The following is a 24,043-nucleotide window of genomic DNA, read 5'->3' as shown; positions in this document are numbered from 1 at the left end:
TTCACTGGACTACTGGTCAAATCTCAGTAGCTCTAAATGTTTCTGTGTGACAGGGACTGATGAAGGAATATATTACAGTGTCTTAGATTCAAGCCAACAAAGACTCAGACCATTATTATAGACCGGAGTTCTTCAACTATGCTTCCTCTGTAGGAAAAAGAGCTAGGCAGAAGGGTGGGGCCTCCTGACAGCTTTCTAAAGACATGGCCTTGAAGTGTTAGAGCTTGCCAGTGGGCCACCCACAGAAAATTCTGCTTATATGTAGCATCACGCTAAGTTATAAGAAAATAAGTGAACAAAGTATCCAGGCTAGCAACTCCTTCAGAGAAGTTCTCAGGCTTAGAAACTGAACAGGGAATTATGAGATGGGATGCTGCCAATCTTTTATGGAGTAGCCCTGGGCAAGTTATTTTGTGTCTCATGTTCTTCAGCTATAGACTGTGGTTAACACTGCCATTATTGATAACAAAAACCTCCTAATAACAACTCCTAGGAACAATATTGTGAGGATTTGTGTTGGTACAGTGATTTAAGAATGAGGGAAGAAAGGCACAATCTTATACTATTAGCAAGCGCTTTATCAACCAGCATATTGCATAATGTGTTATAACATACCATGTGCCCATGGAAACATGAAATCATTCATAATTCTTAAGTACTGCCAGATGCGTAGCTATAACACATTTCAGCCCTTTCTGAAGAATTCACCCACTCACTTCTCCCACCAATATTTCCACTGGTAACTGTCAGAGTTGAGAAATCATAGAATAGACCCTTATTCACATCTCTGTGGTCATTACATATAGTTTGCTTCATATTTGGCTTGGGAATATGTCTTAATCATAATTTTATAACCAGTGACCTTCCCTGTTCTGATATATAATGAGTGCTCAACAAACGTTTATTGAATGAATGAATGAACAGACAGACAACAATCAGACATAGTAATCAAAGAATAAATACACTTCAGTAATGGCACTACATAGACTCAGCAGAGCCTCTAATGCAAAAAATATTTAGAGTGGAGGTGGCCAAAGACTGGCTCCTTCCCAGTAAGTCTATATGTTATTTCCTACTATTAATTCATTTGTAACTTGTCATAAGTTTCTGGAATGTGCAAGTAATCCTATAACAAGAGATGCTTGCCACTCTCTATAAAGGCATCTGGCTTTACTGAAGGATGGTAAATGATTTCATATTTCAATGGTTAGGAACATGGCACATTACAACCTTTACACAGATTGAGGAATCTCTGAATATTATAATAGACCTGTCACAGGTGAAGAAATACTCTAAATTTTCAACGAATACACATAAGGCACACGAACATAACGAAATGGGAAAAAACTCTGGACTTGGAATCAGAAGACTTAGCTCTGCCACATACTTGCTCTGTACGTTTAGCCTACTTCATCATTAATATCTCTGGGCCTCTGTTTTCATCTGTAATGACATGTATGTCTAATAAAAAATTCATATATCCTAGGTCAATGAGGTAATAAGTCAAATAATGTACACACAAGTACTTTATAAATGGAATATGCCACAGTACAGAATGACAGCAGGGAATAAAATGGTAGGGAAAGGTCTATGGTGTCAGTAAATTGTAAGATCCTTAAGTACAGCATCCAGAACTGCCATCTTGTAGTTCTTATGCTTAATACAGGGCCTAAAAGAATACCAAATGAACCACCAATCTTAGTCTTTGAATTGGAGACACCAACAAGACATATGCATTCAATTATCTTAGTGGCCCTTCTAAGCTCCCTTGTGAGAAACTCTCCAACATTGGTGCTCTTCAAAGAGTGGCCCTTCCCTAGCTAGTGCCCTGTTTGTCTAGATTCATTTAAAATGCAGGCTCTCGGCCGGGCGCGGTGGCTCAAGCCTGTAATCCCAGCACTTTGGGAGGCCGAGACGGGCGGATCACGAGGTCAGGAGATCGAGAGACCATCCCGGCTAACACGGTGAAACCCCGTCTCTACTAAAAAATACAAAAAAACTAGCCGGGCGAGGTGGCGGGCGCCTGTAGTCCCAGCTACTCGGGAGGCTGAGGCAGGAGAATGGCGTAAACCCGGGAGGTGGAGCTTGCAGTGAGCTGAGATCTGGCCACTGCACTCCAGCCTGGGTGACAGAGCAAGACTCCGTCTCAAAAAAAAAAAAAAAAAAAAAAAAAAAAAAAAAAATGCAGGCTCTCAAAACTCATCCAAGGACATTGTAATGCAATATGGCAAGTACCCAAGATGACTCTTATCGACACTGGTATAGTAGGTTCCAAAGTGACTTTTGAACATCTGGTAACCACGGCACCTGATCAGTTTCATCAGAAAGGGTGTGGGCTCATATATCAAGTTACATATATGTAACTCATATATCAAGCTTTTTACAGTTAACAAACTGTTTTCAAATATATGAAGTATAATATGCAAAACAATCAGAAATAATTTAAAAGCTTTAAAGTAGTACAGAAATAAAATACAATATAATTTTAAAAATAAAATTGAATCCATAATCCATTTATGTTTGTTTTTTCAAAATGTGATTTTGGTTGTTATCTGTTCTCCTTATGAGACTGTGTTCAATATGGTGCTGGAACTGTGTTTTGTTCCCAGCTGTATCCTGACCATAGAAAGGTCCTGGCATGCAATAGATGCTCAAAAAATATTTCTTGAACAGAATAATGACTATCTACAAGTGAATATCTATGTCTCAGAAGAGGCGTCAGTTCAAAATCTTCCTGCTGATACATAAGGATGGGTTCGTGTGACAGAGGTTACAGCTCAGATTATCTTTATCAGAAGCAGGGACACAGGGCACAAATACAGGCTATTGGCCAAAGAGAGTTTATATACATATATTCCCCTTAGATACTAATTTTTAAACCGAGGTTGAAAATGTAAACTGGAAGGTAATATCCTTAATCACCAGATGTTTTTATTCCTAAACAAAATTCTGTTGCATAGAAGGGCTTCCTAATGAAGAATGGCACTGTGCTCCACATTAAGGGGGTGAAAGGGCACAGTTTACGGATGTGAGGATGTGTAAGGGTCAGTAGATATTGGAAGAATAACAATGGCCTGGCAGAGACATTAAGTTCCTGAGTGTGATCTTGACTATCTCCCATCCCTTTGCCTCCAGTTCTTACCTAATCATCTGTGCCCTCCTACTCCTCAAAGATGAGGGAAGGTTGCAGGCATCACGAACAATGATAAGATGAAGGCAAGAGAATCACAGGTGTTATTCAGCAGTCATGCTTTGCTAATCAAAGAACAGAAGTCCAGTTTCCACAGGGATGCCATTTGGCTCTAATCCTCTCTAGAGGCACATGGAGCTAGATTCCAGAAGATGGAACAGGGTAAAGTTTGGGGGTACAAATGCCTCCAAATGAAATAATCACTAGGACCGGGTATGGTGGCTAACGCCTTTAATCCCAGCACTTTGGGAGGCCAAGGCTGGTGGATCACGAGGTCAAGAAATCAAGAACATCCTGACTAACATGGTGAAACCCTGTCTCTACTAAAAATACGAAAATTAGCCAGGTGTGGTGGCACATGCCTGTAGTCCCAGCTACTCGGGAGGCTGAGGCAAGAGAATCGCTTGAACCCGGGAGGCAGAGGTTGCAGTGAGCTGAGATCGTGCCACTACACTCCAGCCTGGTGACAGAGCCAGACTCCATCTAAAAAAATGGAAGGAAGGAAGGAGGGAGAGAGAGAGGGAGGGAGGGAGGGAGGGAGGGAGGGAAGGTAGGTAGGTAGGTAGGTAGGAAGGAAGGAAGGAAGGAAGGAAGGAAGGAAGGGAGGGAGGGAGGGAGGGAGGGGGGAGGGAGGGAGGGAGGAAGGAAAGAAGGAAGGAAGGAAGGAAGGAAAGAAGGAAGGGAGGGAGGGAGGGAGGGAGGGAGGGAGGGAGGGAGGGAGGGCGGAGGGAGGGAGGGAGGAAGGAAAGAAGGAAGGAAGGAAGGAAGGAAGGAAGGAAGGAAGGAAGGAAGGAAGGAAGGAAGGAAGGAAGGAAGGAAAGAAGGAAGGGAAATAATCACTAAATGAGTTCAATGCTAAAGTCTATACTTTTAGTTGCTCATTTCTTACAATGACCATTGTCAACCAGGAACTTATTCACTTTGTGCCCAGGCCCTTGATCTCCATGAAATGTATATCCCTGTCTTATCTCATTTCACTTTGCAAATGACAAAAAGCTCAACACTCATAATTACAAAACCACCAGAATCCTGAATTAATTCTGAGTAGGGTGAGGACATAGTTAACTTCAGCAAATTTACCACTAAGGAGCTTTGTTTCTTCAGAAGGGTCCATGCTTGTTCATCCATTGTCCTCTTTTATTCTTTCATTTGGAAAATATTTTAATGCCTTAAGAAACTTACAGTCTAAAAAAAAGTAGGATTTCAATAATTGAGCATTAAATGAATGAATACAGAACTAACGAATGCACTTGGGATTAAAATGGCTATAATTCTGGAATGAACCAATTATACATAAATTTGCCAAAAAGATACAAACTCTTCTCTTATTTATCTGTTGATATAGAAGGCTGATGCATGCATACAGGTCTTAAAATTGGTTTGTGATGTTGAACTAATGAGTATCAACACCAAAAATCACAATGTGACTCATGTAAGGATTTGTAAGATGTAATAAAATCCTGGACTTTAAGATAATATGAAGTGAAAAATCAATCAACCATGGAAATGAAAATATTCTATGATAGCTTCCAATGAAGATGTAGTGAAAAAGATAAAATAGCTGCACATAATAGGTGCTCAATAAGTGTTTGTTGAAATAAGGAGTCCTTGAAAAAAATCATCTTTAGAAGTAAATAGAAATACCAATAAAAGAATGAATTTTAAAACTGTGAAAAATTGATATTGTTTGAATATAAATGGGATAAACAGCAAATTTCAGAAGGTAAATAACTAAAGAGTTATTTCAAAGTTTATCAGAAGGAGAGCAGAAAAAAAATGTCCTACATTTCTGCAGAAATTAATTAACAACTTACTGAAACAAAGCCACATCTGGTATAAAATGTAGCAGGGGTTAAAAGTTCACAATCATTCTTAAAAATGTTTTAAGGAATCCAAGCAGGAAAATATAACACCTATCTATAACCAAGCAATGGGGAAAAAGGTGAAGGGTAAGTAAGTGTCCAAACGGGTACAAAGTTGAACCAACAAGATGAACACAGGTGGTCAGAGATTTTATTTCACCTTTCCCCTCAAAGTTGCCATCTTTTCGAGAGAACTAACACTCCCAGTGGCTCAATTCTGATTCAAAAGGAAAAGAGTCACTTTCTGAGTCACAACATCACTCTGGTTTTCCTTTCAATCCTCTGTTCCAAACCCTACCAAATCCCAACCCATTTTAATTTGTCTAAAGGTGGCCTGGCCAACACCAGAATTTAATGCTTCCATAAATGAACTCTGATTGACATGAAAGATGACTCACTCACAGCAAAGCTTGTATTGCTGCCATTTGGTCAGTTTGGGGTTTGTTTTTAAAATGAATGCCAGTTGAGGCTGAGCCGAAGCCAGGGTGTGTTTTTATTTTATGTCTCGAATAAAAATAAAGAGCTGGGTATGAATAATCAAAGTGGCAGGCGCCTCCCTGGATACTTCTAAACCTTCCAAAAGCAGTCCCGGGGCTCAGCAAAACGTTAATACAGTCAAAACAACCATGAACAGCATTAGTACCAAGGGTTTGCCCCAGAAAAATAACATAATTGCCACACAGATTCCCTTGCAGCCCCAAACTCCAGTGCCTTTCAACATTATATTAAGTTAAAATATCCTTTGTCGGTGGGTAGCAGTCCTAGAAAGAGTATTCCTAGAAGTTAGAATGATAGCAGATAATAGGAAGATGATATTATTATTATAGTAAAACTCTTAAAGCAAACAGAGATTATTCTAATTAGCTATATATGCTTTATGACTCCCTAGGAAATGGTAGACGATACATGGTCTTCCTTATTATTCTGAGATTGATCAACAATTTTATGGATTATACACACTCTTCCCTTCCTTCTCTCCAGCTTGCCTTTTCTTTGATAGCTCTCAATACTTATGCAGTCAGTAAACAAAAAAGGAAGAGAGCGAGAGAGAGGAGAGTAGGCAGTGGAAAAACAAGAAGGTGAAACTAAGAGTAAAAATAAATAGGCAACATGGATCAATTCTTTAAAAACCTCAAGAGAGGCTGAGTGCAGTGGTTCATGCCTATAATTGCAGCACTATAGGAGGCTGAGGCGGGTGCATTGCCTGAGCTCAGGAATTCGAGACCAGCCTGGACAACACGGTGAAACCTGGTCTCTACTAAAATACAAAAAATTACCCAGGCATGGCGGAGTCCCAGCTACTCAGGAGGCTGAGGCAGGAGAATCGCTTGAACCCGGGAACGGAGGTTGCAGTGAGCCGAGATGGTGCCACGGCACTCCAGCCTGGGCGACAGAGCGAGACTCCATCTCAAACAAAACAAAACAAAAAAACTTAAAGGGTAATAGATAAAGGGAAATTAGCAGATTAAACGAGGCTTCTGTAAAATTTATGGATTTTAGTCATCAATGTGTTGTAGAAAACGAATTAGAGATTCGAGGCCAATATACACAGCGTAGTTAGAAATACTAATAACATTGTTCACAAAAATTTGGAACACTGAGCCAAAAGAAATCTGAAACCTTTGGTTTTAATATGGAATAAAGAACAATGTAAAGCATTTTAGGGAAAAAAAGAATTTTAGGAAAGAAACACCTATATCATGTTATATTTGGAAGTAATTAGCTGTGACGATAAATAAAAGAGATTATTTTAGAAAACTTGTGATGTTATAGAAGCCTTCATTTATGTATGGTTTTGTTCAAGTTAAATGCCACTGCCCAGCTGCAGAATGGAAGTTACTCATTTTTAAGATATCCTATTGCTGATGTACTCATCTCCTCAGCAAAACAACTCTTAAGGTATCTTTATTTTTAGAAAGGTCAAATTTATATATATATACAATATATTTGTATTTTATATATATATATATAAGTACATTAGTTCCTAGTTTATATCCAAGATAAATAGGTATTGCTATCACCACTATATACATATGGCAAAAAGGATGCAGAAGGGCTGGCCTTCAAGGGCCCTAGAAGTGCCCTGAAATAGTCTAATGAGGAACACCTTGTCCTGTCACCCAGAGTTAGAGCCTCAAAAACAGGAACTTATTTTTATATAGCTCAAGGAGTTAGCATAACTCCAGAAACTTAGCAGGAATTTGAAAAAAAAAAAAAAGTTGAAAATGAAGCTCAGCAATTCAGAAAGATCTCAAGGACTAGGTTGCTTGCATAATCAGAAAATAATATTCTGCATTGTCAAATGAAACTCCAGACTTAGGGCCTTAAAAAAAAATAGGCAAAATTTTCCTGGAGAAGTAAACCAACTGTAGAAATGTTTGTTAGCACTTTAAGTGACAATATTTTTGTGAGGTGTTTTGAATTTTATTGTTTTAAATCAGCATGGAAAACAAATAGAGCACACTTTCTATTTAAAAGCTCTACCTCAGAAATAGGTATGCATGTTTTCCCCACACCTCAAGTTCATGGTTTTACACCATGTACATCAAACTAAAGTTTCACCATCATTCTGGCCCAGTATTGTAAAAGAAATAGCTTTTCTTAATCTAAAATTAAAGTGTAATAATTGCATAGCAAAGCAACGATGTAATTAAAATACAGTCTTATGTAATTTTAAAGATACATCATTATAAAAATTATTATGAGAAGAACAGACTTCAGCGTTACAAGTGGAGAACCGATATCTGAAAGAGTCTCCCAAAATGACATAGCAGTGATTACATAGTGACAGATCAGTGTATCTGCACAGGGAAAATCCCCTAGTTAGAGATCACAGCAGGATCCCATCCATCATATTACACATTAGTTCAGAGAACTAAAACTCTTGAAGCATTTTTGGCAGCAGGGAGAACTTCTAGCATCCTAATGCTTTTACAAGGCTGGATTTTTCTTTTCTCCCCAATGCGCTTCAAGATTTCATAACACGAGAAACATAGGAGCAAAAGTTAAAATGCTTTAATGGTCCCCATAGGCTATTTAAATAAACACTGTGATTGCAATTTAGACAATCTGGAGTCCATTCAATATTAAATCCCCACCCAAAGCTACAGCTACTACACAAATAGGGAATTCATGGTATCCTCCACATGGCCATTTCCTACTGCACCTATTGCTTCTTGACAATCAGGGGGAGGAGCCAGCCAGGCCTAACATTACACCAGTTAAATCTGTCAACAACTGGGGAGAGAGCTCTGCTGAGCAAACATACTGATCCCTCTCACACAGCCCGTCTTTGTCCTGAGTTCGCCGCAACAACACTAATCTTCTCATACTATCTTCAGCAGTGCAAGCAGAAACTTCTCCTGCGACCAGCTGTAACAAAAGATGCCTTTCTTTATTTTCACACACTACATGTATATATTTATGCTGTCCCTTCCGCTCCCTCCCCCTCCATTTCCACCCCTTCCTACAGACCCAATTCTAAATAAAGCTTGATTGGAATAAATCATAAGTGATGCTTCATCTCAGAAAAATACAGAAAGAAAGAGGCAACAGGACTGATCAGGCCCTTTGATCACACCCTAGTAAAAATAATGCTCCATAATGGACAGTTTTGTCTGTGCCAGGGAAAAGAGCAGGTCCCAAAACTAGGTGGGCAATAAATATCCTAAAATATGGTGTGCCAAATTGAAACAATGGGGGTGGTGAAATACATATAACTACTGAATGTTCCTCCAACTACTTTCAGACCTCAGGAAATTCATGGAATCATGGTGCCCTTTTTCATCTTTATTTATTGTTTAAAAAAAAACAAACTATTGTAAAGGACTGATATTTTAACCATGCCATTAGAAAAATAGTATTATCATTAGTTGAGACTTTTTCCAGTATAAAAATGTAATATGGTATTTATGTTTAGGGAAGAGAACAAACATTTTTAGACATAATTTATATTCAGTAAAATAAAAAAAATCTTAAGTGTACAGCTCAAAGAATTTTTACCTGTTTATCCATTTATATAATCATCCTTGGATTGAGATACAGCCTATTTCTGTCATGCCAGATAGTTTATGCATGCCCTTCCAGTCAATTATCCACCAGAGGTAACCTCCATAGATTAATTTTGCCTAGAACAAAACTAGGCTAGCTTTGCCTAATCACCAAAGGTTAGTTTTATCTGGAACAAATATGTTTGAACCTTATACGCCAAACATTATGCTGGAAATTTTCTGTACATTATCTTATTTTAAACTCACTTAGTCCTGAGCACAATAAGAGACTGGCATTTCTGTCCCAAGTTTGCAAGACAAAGGATAAGTAACTTGCTCAACATAAAGCTGCATGTGAAAGTCTGCATTTATTATACTTAAACAATTAGTTATGCTATATTTATACCATGTAGACCATTACATATGACCCCAATTAATGGCTTAAAAATTAAATGCATCACAAAATAACAATGTTAATAACAATATTAACCCCATTCTATCTGGTAGGTATTCGGCAAAATGCCTAACTGCATTGGCTAATTTAATCCTCACATCAACCATGTAAGGCAGCTATTGCTATCTCCATTAGGCAGCTGGCTCAAGAACGTGAAAAGATTTGCCCACATTTAAACAACAAGTGGAATCAAGCCTTGTTTTCTAATCCATAGTACTTAGTTTATAACAGGTGCTCAATAAATATGTGGCAAATCACCAGAATTAAAGAATGATGAAAAATGCTTGAGGAGGGGTAGATTATGTTTTGAAAATGCTAGGCAAAGTTGTTTATCACTGCCATGATAGCATCTGCAGAAACAAATTTATAAAAACTGAAAGTTAGATGGAATCTTAGACATTAGTTGATCCCTTTTCCTCGTTTTAGAGATGAGTAAACTGAAGCACAAAGTAACCTGTTCAAGGGAACATAGCCAGATAATGTTGAAACTTGGACTGGAATTCAGGTTTCCCAATTCTCATTCAAGTGTTAGCTATGTTCTATTTCTATGGTTCTGAATCAAACATACTGCATGGGTTCTAAATAAGTTTGCAATTGAATTTGATAAGTTTATCAACACTTCAAATAGCTGTGACAACTATTCTGTAATGTGTTAAAAGGAGAACGGGAAAAAAGAAGAAATATAGAGCAAAGTTTCTTTCCTGGAGATGCTTGGATATTTCATTGGCAAGATAAGAATTAACCTTATGAGACAGTGAATATTATTAAAATGTGTGCTCCTAAAAGAAATAAAAACAGATTGCCATATAAAAGATTGTATGATAATTTATATCATTAAATATAATCAACTACCACAATTTATGGAACAGATAACACCTGCAATGAAAGTCAGAAAGGGATGAGATCAGTGTTGGCAGGAACTATGAAGAAACTTGAGACCTGTTTAGAAGTCATAATAAGCTCACAGATTTGAGAAATCATCCAATGCAATTGCTAGCTTTAGACAGGAGGAAGTGTGTCCTGGGGGATAAGAGCTCTTGCCCATGGCTCTAAAGCTCTTTGATAGCAGCAATGTGGCCATAACTACTTACTTCCAGTCCATGGTTCTGTCCATTAGCACCATTTTATCAACTTCTCCATGAGACATTAATGGAAAAAACCTACTCCTCACCTCAAACAGTAAAATAAATTAAAATATTAATAAAGTGTCTCACATGCCTTAAAAGATACCTATAAAAATATCACTTCACAGTATAATGATTGAATTGTTTCTATTTTGAATGCTTTGACAAACTCTACCTGGACATTTACTATACATTAAATTAAACCCTACTTTACATGCAGAACACATAACAATTTTTTTTAAAGAAAACATAGATAAGTCACAGAGAATGTTGAATGTATCTACATTGTAATGTTGGACGCGTATGTCCTCCAAATCATTTACTATCCTAAAAAGGACACCTTAAAGAAAAGTAAAAATGGAAAATATATTTGCAAAACAAAGATTTTTTTTATGACATCTTATGATGGAATATACTTTTCTTCTCCATTTAAAATTGTCAATGGTGCACAAGTGATTTCATCCTGTGAACCCAAGAGGAATGCAACCACAGGCAAGCCTTCCAGCTGTTGTTCATCAAGGATTGTAATATTTATTCTGGAAGAAGCAAACAACAGATGCATTTGGAGAACATGAGTTCACCTGGATCCTATAGCATATGAGCTCAAATCCAATCTGCTAGTCAATAAACATCTTGTAAAAGAATAACCACCGAAACACACAAAAAAACAAACAAACAAAAAACCCACACATGGTTCTAAAAATTTAAGTTTACGATCCCATGGACAATCTTGACTCTAATCTTTATCTCCATACACCTCTATTTACACTGTTATTAATAACTAAGTGCTGGGGACACCTTTGTGAACATGTCTTTTCATTTCAACACCTTATCATGCTACCTTCTGTAAAAATGGTCTCTTCATTTCCCGGGGTGGTAACTTACTGTTGCTCTAAAGATGACATAAAACGTATTTGTAGCTTACTTTACTGATTTACAGCCGTTTTCAATAAAACTGCCAACCACGCATGAGAATCTATGAAAACACTTCAGGGACCCTGAAGGACCATCTATCATTTTTCAAATAAACATCTGCATTAGAAACTAGAATTTTTCAATAGTGATTCAAATTTAATCTTTTACCTAGCACAAGTGCTCCGATTACATATTTTTGATATCTTCTGAGAGGAAAGATAAATAAATAAATAATACACAATGAATTTATGAAATTTTATAAAACCATGCAGAAAGAATAGACAATAATTTTTACTTATTTATTGCTGCTTTAACCTAGGTCCCAGCTTTTAGCTATTTCATAATTAATATGGAAGAGTAAATGTGAGATAGAGAAAAGGTGAGACTTCTATCAGATTACTTTTTGATAAATTATCAATAAAATCTGACACTGCATTCTAGCCTGGATGACAGAGACCATGTCTACATCCTTCAAAAACAAGCTCAATGTACACAAGACACAGCGCAAGTTCAGTAGAACCACACAGCTCTCATTTCTCTTTCAAATTCATGGGTTTTATTCCTAAATTCATAAATGTATCCAAATGGAAATATAAATGCACTTTATCTCTCATCAGGTCACACACAAGAATCCTATACATTTATTTCCTCTTCCCCCAGCACTGCAGTAATGTCCATGATTTTTAAATACTGCATTTTCTCTAGACCACAAATGACACCAAATTCAGCAGATCAAATCAAACCTGTATACTCAAATTCTAATTCTATAGAAAGATAGTGAATGATTTCATAATCTTAAATCAGGAAAAAAAATAGCTACCACCTGCACCTGGATAGTTAACCAGCAATGACTATAAAAACTAACTACATTAAATATAGTTAAACATTGCTGTACATTTTAGTACCTATTTGATTAATGACAAGAGTAGTGACAGACAGTTGCAATATGGAATCTAATGTTTATACCCAAATAGTACATCAGTCATTTAGCCCAAATTTACCTTACTCCCACACAAACCTGGTGTCAGGCTCAATGTTTATTTCTGTAAATTACCAAAAAAAAAAAAAAAAAAAAAAAAAAAAAAAAGCTCAATATTCAATTTAAGAAGTCTTAATTTTTTTCACATAAACAAAATTTGTATGTGTTAAAGAAAATTCCATAGCTTTTCATACCACTCTTGAATTTACTTTCACCATTTCTCTGAAGGATTTATCACATTTCTCTTGAAAGTTTTGTGACCTACTCAGAAATCTTAACAATGAAATGACTCTACTATATAACTTAGGAAATTTGGTTTCTACTCTTTGGATTACTTTCTTTTTTTGTTTTGTTTCATTTGTTTACTCTCCAAGCCTAAACTGATTAGCTTCCTGCTGATAGTCCTTTTCATTAATAGGCTATGTCAGCCAGGCATGGTGGCTCACCCCTGTAATCCCAGCACTTTGGGAGGCAAAGGCGGGAGGACTGCTTGAGCTCAGAAATTCAAGACCAACCTGGACAACATAGAGAGACCCCATCTCTACAAAAAATAAAAAAATAAAAATTAGCTGAGCGTGGTAGTGCTTGCTTGTAGTTCTAGATACTTGAGAGGCTATGGCAGGAGGATTGCTTGAGCCCAGAAGTTTTGAGGCTTCAGTGAGCTATGACACCATCACTGCACTCCAGCCTGGGGCAACAGAGTAAGACCCTGTCTCAAATTTAAAAAAATTAAAAAAATACAAAGTCAGTGCCAGTCAGAAACAGGACCTGCAGGTTTTCCTAATTTTTCATAGCACATAAGTCTTAAATGAAAACTCAGTATTATATTTGTCAGTATGTTTTGAGAAATGAGAGGCTAAGTATAAGAAATCCTGTTCTTTCTTATTAGATGGCTATGACCTACATTATCTGGACTGTAGGAAAAAGGAAAAAAAATATTTAGTTCTAATGGTAGTCACCGTAAAATTGCAGAGATATATAGGGGGTAGAGCCATAATCCAAAGCTGCCCAAAAGTTTCTCTAAAAGAATTAAAGAAGCTTTTTATTATTTTAATCAAGAAAATTACACTTTACAAAACATGTTTGAGCCACTTTTTTAAAAAAAGACATGATCAAAATAAGCAAACCCAAAGTTTAAATGCTCCTCAGCTGGAATCTAACTGAGAGTAATCACTGAATCTCATGGCTTGTTTTGTTTGTTTTTTCAACTTTTCCTAAACTGTTTAACTCATGACGATTTTTCAAAGCAGCCAAGGAGGCCAAAGTAAAATTACACTAACATATAATGTAATGCAAAGGAAATGCTCAGAATGCACAAATTCCTGCACACAAAGGCAAGATGCTGATTCCCGCCAAAGAGAAATGGAGTTAGCAATTGGAGAGGAAGAAATGGAGATACTCCATAATTAGATGTGGAGTAAAGGAGAACACTGGGGAGGAAGATCTCTGGGATGGAAAATGAAAATGGCTGTAACTTTCGCCCCATTGGTTTACTTTAAATCCAGCCTGTAGAATGAGAAAGAGTTTTTTTGCCTTTGGTTTCTTTCTCCTCTCTTATAGCCCTCTCCAACATGTGTGGCATCTAGCATCTGGGTTTGGGCGGCTTGTTATTATCTCTCTAAACATATAGTTTGATATTCCTTTAATTAAAATGGTGACCATCACCTAAAACAACTTTTCTGGAGACGGACCTTGTAAACCCACAAAACCCAGGCATGGGTTTGTTGAACCTGCAGGCAGTTTTGTTTAAGTGAGCATTAAAGACTTGGCAAGCCCTCCATGCTCTCATTTACTTACTCTCTATTATCTATCCACTTAATAATTTCAGAAACTTCAATCAGACTCTGACCAAAAAAATCCACACAGTGCTTGGGGTAGAATGATAATACCATCTGTTTTCATTCTTACGTGGGTTCTTTCCAACAGCACAATCCAGCATTCTGGTTGCTTATTTTATAATGATCCTGACATTATAGGTGATTTAAAGAAAACTCTCCTATGTCACTTGCCCCTTGCAAACATGCAGAATCTTTTTCCATTTGAAAAAGCCTGAAGTATTTTCATATTCATGTTGATTGCATTTGAATTCTATAGATAAATAGGACCAATGTGAAATACTAAAAAAGATCCAAAGCTAGCTTTTTTTTTTTTTTTGTAATGGTTGGTAAGACTGAAAGCTCTTCTAAGGAGTTTATCTGGCGTGAGACCTCTAATTCTCTTTCATAAAGTCTAGATGGCAATTTTTTCTAAAAAAAAAATAAAGTCTAAACCATCCCTAAAAATAGAAACTACTAACTTACTGAGAACCTTTCATATACTGACTTTTCAAATGTGAAGCTCTCCTTTATAGTATTCCTTAAGAATTAGATTACAATACCATTCTCCAAGCCCTATGAATAAACAGTTCTATCGTTTCCTTCAAATCATGGTAACAACTGAGAATTGAGAGTGAAGGTCAAATGTTTTAAAACTCTTTGACACAGGAAGAATTAGCCAATGGGATGGAAAAATACATTCCAAATAATTCATTTTTGCAGATTTAACAATCAATATGGAGCACCATATGATAGCTATGGCTCCAACAATCTGTATCAATCATGAAGATTGGCAGTGGCAAGCTACACAGACCAATTTTTGTCATCCTACCACAGTCGACTTTACAGTCTATGTGTAACCAAGACTGACTCTGGTGCTTTCCCCGACACACCACACAGCCCCTTCCAAGATCTGCTTCCAACACATTCAAGGGCTTTTCTGAACCAAACCTGACTGAAAACCTTTGGAGACTGGCACACAATTCTTCTGATACTCCATGTTTTCCTTCCAAAGGCTGCATCTTTAATACATTATATTGGGTTTTTCCCATCACACATTTAATGTGTGAAATTTCTAAACTCTTCCCCTTCACTTATCTAAATTGAACTTTGGCAGCCAACAGTTAACTGTTGGAGAGTTGCTTAAAACGATCAAACCCTTACTAGATCTGATTGCAAGGAGTATCAGTGCCAAGATAGAAATTTCAGTCTTCATCATACACAAAATCAATATGTATGCTTCGCTCTGGAAAGAAAGCCACCTTGAAAATAATTAATAAAACATCAAAGCTGCACACAACTTCAAAAATCCACATGAGACTGAAACATTTGAGGCAATTAAAAGAAATTACTAATTTATACAAGGTGGTACTTCTCTTCAAAAGGTATTTTCAAATATATACGTAGCTCAGTGAAGACAAACCTCAGTTTTGGCTTCAAAATGGCAATTTAAAATCTTAACAACACACCCATAGCAATTCTGAATGTTACATTAAATACATAAGCTTTGAGAAGCCTTAAGAATAATTTGGAAATATTTAAATAATATTAAAAAACCATGGAGACCTGCAACCTATATTTCCATTGAATTATAGTGCACAGACATATTATTAGAATTTATATTTAAAAAGCATAACTTTTATCTTTATAATATGTACATAGATGAAATAACTTCCATAAAACACACGACAACAAAATAAATTTCATCTATTAATTACATTTTACTGTCTTACAAAGTTACATTTGCTTATTTTTAAATCTTAAATAGATATGCTGTGTTTAGTGGCGGGTATTTTTAAAAACAGGTTTAGAAAAAGGTGACTAAGAAGTAACACTAGCTATGGGAGAGGGGAGAGAGAGAGAACTTTGTGAAGTGGGCGTGATAATACAGTTTGTACAAGGAGGAGGAGGTACCTGAAAAAGGAAAGCTTGACAGAAGATATGATGTTAGTTGTGGCTTTTAAACACGAGCCATAGTTACTGAATCTTTGAATTACCTGGACAAGGGTAAGCAACCACATATAGTGAAGGCTGGAAAGCTCTGTTGGAGTGAGAGAGAGATAAGGGTCTTTTTGCCTGGCTTAGGTGTTTAGACTTTAGCCCGCAGGCAACTGAAAGTCACTGAAGGCTTTCAATCAGGAGGATGACATAACCAGATTTGCATTTTTAAAAGATAACTGGCATCATAGTGAGATAAATGGATCTGTAACAAGAGACAGGAGGCAGGGAGTCTGCTTGGGAGAACACTGTGATACACTGTGACCCATGGTAAGAACCTCAAGTAAGGTAAAGGCACTGATATTTGAGAGCAATTATCTCTATGCTCTCCACAAAGCCTCAACTTTATATATCCAATGTGTTCATTTCCAGGAACTACAAGGCTTTTCTAAACTTTATTTAGCATTTCTAGAATATATATCTTTACAGAGCACTTTCTAAGGCATTGCTTAACCAAACCTCTCAACTTCCTTAGCAATGAAAGAATGTTTTATCGTCATTGTAGAATTTTTTAATAGAAAGATGGTTATTGCGACTTAGTGTCTTTCATCAATGTAGTGAAACCATCAACGGCCCTCCTTCTTGGCTTACCGTTAATTTTTTACACCTGATGATACAGCAAAAATTACAACTCTGCCCAGGTGCAATTTATGTCTCCCTTCCCCCATGAGTTTTGCTCTGTTCAGTATCACCTCACGAAGCGGCCAAAATGATTAAAAGACACGGCATTTGTTTAAATTAAGAGGAAAAAAAAGTAGGGTGGATAGAAATGCTCTAATAATAAAATTAAAAAGAAAAAAAAAACTGCTTCACAATTTACTTAAGATTTTCATTTTAAAGAGAAAGTAACCTTGACCCAGCCAGGTTAAATGACTTGCCCAAGATAAGATCAACTGCTGAAAGGGCTTTTCTGCCAAGACCACAGGGAACCATCTAACTGTTAACCCATATTTCCAAAGTTGTTCATGTTATAAACTATAACAAAGTTGTTAAATGCAACTTTGAGAAAAGTTATTTTCCAAGTACCTACAAAAGGTATGACATGAGAATAAATACTATATTTTTCCATATTTCCTAAATTAAGGAGAATGTTTTTATTATTTATTTATTTTTATTAAATGACAGAAGAGTAATTTGGTATTTATCCATAAAGTTGCATTAATAATATACTAATCCTGCAACGACACTGAAACACTAATTTGAAACCATTGATTAAAAAAACTGTTTTCTTGGGTCCAATATATATACTAAGGAGAGCAGTCATTACATCAATATAGTATCTATATATATACAAAGTATCAATATATAGTATCAATACATATACTAAGGAGATCAATCAGTCCTTTGGTTATTGATGATTTATATGTTATAGCATGATTGAACTGGCCAACTCTTCTTTTTGACATACCTGATATTTAAACACCTTTTCTTGGTAGTTACACTCAAGAGCTGATGTCTATTTTAATAAGTGATTAAACAAGTATAACACATTAACATCCTTATAAGTCTACCTATGAGTTTTAAGACAGCTTAATTATTCCACAGAAGAACTAAAAATAATTAGTAGACAAACTGTCTGTGTTGTATACTACTGCTTTATTTTTTCAGAGTACAAGCAATGTAAGGCTCACAGAGGAAACCTTGGAACAATGATATATTGTTTTAACTTCAGGAATAAGTTCACACTACTTTTATTCCTTACAATTTTTAGCAAAATTGTATAAAGTTACTGGGAAGGCAAATTACTGCATGTAAAATAAAAATACTTTTCTGAGAGGACAAAACATCTTGAACTGAAAAGAATGCCTTTGTGTATTTTAGTCAGAAGCAGTATTAATAACTGCATGACACAAAAACATGTGAACACTTTGGAAAAATATTTAGTATAGATTAACCATTTCTATGATTGCAATGCTAACATATAGGAACTCAATAAATAAATGTTGAATGTCAAATTCAAATTTGACATTAACTACGTGCCACAGTGTTATCTCCTACAATGATATATTTCTTAAATTTCCCCACATTTCAAGAAAGTAACATCATGCTCTTAAAAAGATCAAAATGAAATTTGGCTTAGTTGACTTTAATTTTTGTGTGTTATGTAGACAAATATAATTTTTATCCGCATTTGAAATTTTTATTGCCAATGCTGGTTTCTATTGTCTATTTACTTCACCCAGGACTATGGACTGTGTTTTGAAACTTCCAATGTTTGAAGATCTGCTTCTTTGCCCTCTGAACTGTAAGTCACTTTGGTTCCAAAATATTGTTTGCTGCATTCTGATTGATCTGTGTGTTTTTGCGTCTTCCCCAGGATTCTACAGCTATGGCACATTGCTTAAACCATGCAGAGTGAGCACAAATATTTGATGAGCAAAGCTGAATTTTTAAAAAGTCTTTTAGGGGGAAGAAATGGCATTGTAGCTACTGTATGATTTTAATACATCTCATTGGAATGGCTAAGTTAAACAACAACAACAACAATGAAGACTGCCAAAAAAGTAAACAAAAAACAAACTTTAAGGACAATTCCCTGTACTTGCACTTCTGTAAGTTAGAAGTATTTTAGCCTGGTCTCTGTAATTATTAGCAGTAATACGCTTATTAACTTGTGAATTTAATACATATGGCATCAGTGTAAAATCCAATGATGATATCAAGAGAAATCACAAAATGATCGTTTTCTCTCTTTATCCTAAGCTGAGCAAGGAACCTTTCCAAACAGTGTGAACTCATTGGCTTCGCCATAACTCTACAGAGCCCGCGCTACCATATAACTGGGAATCAGAGAGGTGAGGTCATTTCATCACTCCTTGCAAAAAAATGCAAAACGTCTGCTAAAATCTGACTTCATTTGATTTACTCTCCAAGACTGTTTTTTATTAAATATGTTTGACTGCTATCTCTAATTAAATGTAGAATTAATTTTGGCAAACTAACCACAGATGCAGTTTATGTTCAATTTTATCAGACAGATTTATTTATAAGCTGTCAACTTCTTGAAAGACTTCATTTTGGAGCAGTTTTAAATTGCTAACAGTAGCTGTAAATGGAGCTACTGTTCTCTGGAACACTAAAGGAAAAGTATGCTATAAATGTCCATTCCATCTGTGAGGAATCATAAAACAATCACATTCCTTTATTTTTTTTCCTCCGTAGGACCTTTATTAAATTAGTTCAACTCAATTAAAAATAACTTCAAAAACATTTCAGAGCCTTTTGTTTCATGGAATACTTGGAACTCTCTGCACGGAACGTCACCCTTTTAACTAATCCCTTTTACTAAATGGAGGAGAATAGTGGTATTGTGACTTCAGACAGTGCTTTCAAGGGTCTCTACTGTACCGAATTGAGGTCACTGCAAGACAATGCTCAACACCCAATAGCCATTCAAACGTTCTTCACAACTCTATCAAACGTGTCTTTCTTTCTCTCACCCGCTTTCTCTCATGGCAAACTCAGAGGACAATGGAAAAAGCCTCCAGCACCATTTATGGTCACCATATTTGCACATGACAAAGTCTATTCTTCCTGGTTTGCCAACTCCCTGTAAAAAGAATGAACCCTGGGATAGATTTTCCCACCATTACTGTTATTCAAACTTATTTTGTATTTAATTTTGTTGTTGTTGTTGTTAGAGGGCTGGTACATGGCATTTGAGAAGCTGACTTGCTATTTTCGAGCATGTGTAACAAAGCAGAGACTAAATGCAGAATTAAATATGTCACATTATAGCCAGCATATGCATGACGGAGCGTACAACTCAGGACAAAGCAGAGACAAATGATGGGATTGGAACTATTATACCTTGTCTTATTGTTTAGCATTATCAGTATTATAAAATTCACTGTTTCCCTGTGAACCACCATGTCTGAGCCCCACAAGCACTATTTAGTTTTGTCTGGGAGTTTTTATGGCTGCAGCCACAAACAAACAAAATCAATTGCTGTAAATTTTTCTCACCAGGGCTGCTCCTTTCGAAAGGAAAAAAAAAAAAAAAAAAAGATGTATCCAGAGCCTCATCCTCCAAACAAACAAGAAAGAACACATATTTGCAAGCTATATAGTAAAGTTGTTACAATTAAGATTTTGATTTTAATTAAGAATGGGATTTGTAGGACAATTAGTGAGATGTAATATTCTTTGCAAGAAATGGTGCCCTTATTGGAAATACCATATAAAATGGAATTGGGGGCATCTGGAGCTGTACAGAGACTGGTTTCTATGGATTTTTACAGATAATGAGAAGAAAAATACAAGGAAAATGTAGCTACCTCACCTGAAATGCAGAAATATTAATACTGTTTGATCTTATTTTTGTTAATTTTTTCTTCTTTTTAATTCAGGTCATAGTTATCTATGCTGTTGAGATTTCAGTCAGGTGTCCTCTTACTATTAATATACTTTATAAATTCTTCATTTATTCTAACCCACTAATTATTCGAAGTATACCTCATCTCATTTGATTTTATAAACATTTAATTACACAAAGATATAATGATACATTTAATGATAATAATGGCAACAAACTTCTAAGTTATGTTGGTCATGCTTAGCTGCCCTAACATCACAAAGAGGACTCTTTCTATTATTGTGTCATATTAAAGAACTGAATTTGTGTAATTCCTTAAATGTTAGAATAACCATTTCCTTGACAGCATATAGATTTTCATTTGTTATGAAAACTAAAACTGCATTCCCTAATCTAATGGCTGATAATTTTTCAAGTATATTCAATGTATTCTATAATAAAATGTTTATTTCTCCACTCCACCATAAGATTAAACCTTAGTAAGCAAATTAAAGGACCTCCTTCCCTGAACACATGAAAAAAAAATGTAATAGTGACTATTTCATCAGTTATTATGCTGTGAATTATAAAGACCAAATATATATAATCACGCATACGAGATTTAAAACATATTCTGAGCACCAACTTTCTGCAACATGTATTCTACAGTATTTTCTAAGCATATGCTATCTGCCAGGCATTGTACCAAGCCATGCTACAGTACAATACACATTGTAGATGCCTTAATGCAGTTTATAATCGGCTGGGAAAACATACAATTAAACATTTGTAATCACTCACTGTGAAGCACTGTAGGTGCAGAAATAGGTATAACATTTTTTTTTTCTCAGTTCAGAGGTCAAAAGTGGAAATTCCCCAGAACTATGGGAAGCATCCTGAGTGTAACTTATCACAGTTACCGCGTGATCATCTGAAAAGCATCATGCTAAGTGTATCAGGATTGAAAGGTAAAAAAACTTAGAATATAGCTATAGCTGGGGTTTGGGAAAGAGTAGGGGAGAAGCAAGAAGAAATAAAATGTAAAAACACAAGGAAACAGTAATGTGTGTGGATCATAATGAGGAATAATTAGTGGCCCACTTTGTTTCTAATGAGGCTATTTATATGGAATTAGGGCAAAATAGGTCTGGAAATCTAGGCTGGAGCCATAGGGTAGTTGCTGGTCCTTAAGTGCTACCCTTAAGTACAGTTGACTCATGTGGGACCAGATAGAGAGCTAGAAAAACAAATGCCAAGGCTACTTCAGGATTTCACCGGAGAAGGAATGAGGGTCTGGTATTTCTGCAGTGCAAAAGGAAAGGAGGAAAAGCACTGAGGAGATAAAAAATCTGTATGATTTGGAAACCACAGATATCGTGGCCAAAAGAGGAAGGAAGTCAACATGATCTGAAAGGTCTACATTAGGCTGGATGTATCTATAAGGTTGAACTACATGAAATTGCCAATCTAAAATATCCAGGTGATATTTGATCAGAGGCAGTGGAGAAAGAAGAGCAGTCCAAGGGGAAAAATTCAGTTTGTGTCTAGATTCAGGAAGCAGAAGGGTGAAGTGGCGTCAGTAAAATAGTTAAGTGAAACAGTCTACTGTAGAAATGGGATTCTGACTTAATTTCCTTAGTATCACAGAAAACATGGGGGAGATCCTGACTTTTATCTCCAGTGTGAGCTTCAGAATAAAATTGATTTCATATCTTGAGTATGTCTCCAAGACCTAAGATTCCTGATTCCTTATTTTGCTCCTTCATTATCCTTTAATTAAATCCCTTATGTGTGACATTCTTTAAAATGAAATCTTAGTTTAAAAATAGTCCTCTATACATTTCATTTCAGAATCCATTACATCAGGGGAAAATATTGAAAGTAAAATATGAACACAGCACATTTCAACAATTCAAACGTCCACCCATCCTACCAGTTATAATAACTTTGCTCTTATCATCAGCTGTCAGCATTAGTTTCAAAAGTGGTGCTCCTCATGCCGTTTCTAATTATGTTCCCCTCCCATTTTATTCTAGAACTCCAGTGTAAACTCAAAAAGCATAAATTGCCTTTTAATAGTTGTTCTGTTATGGATAGTGATGTGATATCATCACTACATGTTTTTCATTAATACTATAAATGATATCTCTTAACTATAGTTATCTTTGTGCTAATTGATAAGCTTTATATAATAACACTGAGGCTAACAGAAACCTTTGAGTGATTATGTTTATATTGATATAATCACTTAGCTATCTGTCTTTTTCGCTTTCTAACTACCTTATGGAAGAAGTGTTGTTAACATCACACCCTCACAATGATTCTGTGAGACATAGGCTGACTTCAAAACCACAAGGACTACCTGAAAAAAGAGGGCACATGTTCTTAGTATGATAATAAAACCAGCTGACATATACAGCCACCACTATCCTACTGGGTTCCTCTGTTCAAATTAAAAAGATACTTTCTTTTGCCCAACCTTGCCCAGCAAGTGAGAGCATGGCCAGCAAGAGGGGCAGCAGATGCCTTTCAGCCCCTGTTCACCCCAAATTCATCCCCTCAATGGAACACCTTTGAGCCATCTGAAAACTATACAATGTAATGTGGGCTTATGCCAGGGACTCTGCTATATGTGTCCCAGATACACCATCTCAGTTAATTCTCACAATGGCTCTATGAGTTGGCTACAACTTTATGCCCACTTTACAGAGGTCAACTAACTTGCCCACAGTCATAGCTAGTCAGGGGAAACATCAAAGTTGTCAGATGGCAGTGTGACCTCGGAGCCCTCATTCTCAGCTCCAACAAATAAGTGAAAGTATCCTTATGTTAAACCAGGACTTTATTTCATACAACTACATAATTATATTTTGTTAACTATTTGGCTATAATATATATGTATGTTAATAGTTACGGGCTAAGTCCCACATACACCCTAGAAGCTACTATTTCCTTATGTAATTACTTCCTAACAAATGGGAGAGAGGGATATCTAGAAAGATGTCTCATCAATGTAATTCTTACGACAAAATGAAATTTGTTGTATTTGAAAGAAGAAAAGTTCTTCATTTTGGAAAGAAAAAAAATCTTGTCATTGACAAAGAAGAAAAACTAATAAAAAATTTGGGTAAAGAAATTAACTATGAAAATATCCCTCCCTCTGACACCCTCCTCAAATAAAAGCTTACACAGCACACAGAAATTGGTAAAATAATCCCCACAGGTAAGATAAACATCATAAGTTGTCCACACAGACAAGCAAGCATATGCCAAAAAAAAAAAAAAAAAAGTATTTGAAATTACACTACAAATATTTTACTTGGTAGTAAAATACTTAAAGTATTTCTCGCCTCAGACTAGTTTTGCCAAATCAGAAGTTTTCTTTTGGGTGGTTAAGAAAGCCAAGAGTATTCAAAATGTTTTT

The 24,043-nt window shown here is 36.1% G+C and overlaps 1 protein-coding gene across 19 annotated transcripts in view; it reads right to left on the bottom strand.

Moving 5' to 3' along the window:
- LOC105492120 (SRY-box transcription factor 5) overlaps nt 1-24,043 on the bottom strand; it is a 1,036,234-nt gene that overhangs the window by 532,511 nt on the left and 479,680 nt on the right. The window lies entirely within an intron of this gene.

This window comes from Macaca nemestrina, chromosome 10 (assembly GCF_043159975.1).
Source record: "Macaca nemestrina isolate mMacNem1 chromosome 10, mMacNem.hap1, whole genome shotgun sequence".
Taxonomy (NCBI): domain Eukaryota; kingdom Metazoa; phylum Chordata; class Mammalia; order Primates; family Cercopithecidae; genus Macaca; species Macaca nemestrina.
Note: the sequence above shows the minus strand (reverse complement) of the source record. Positions and strands in the feature narration are given on the sequence as shown.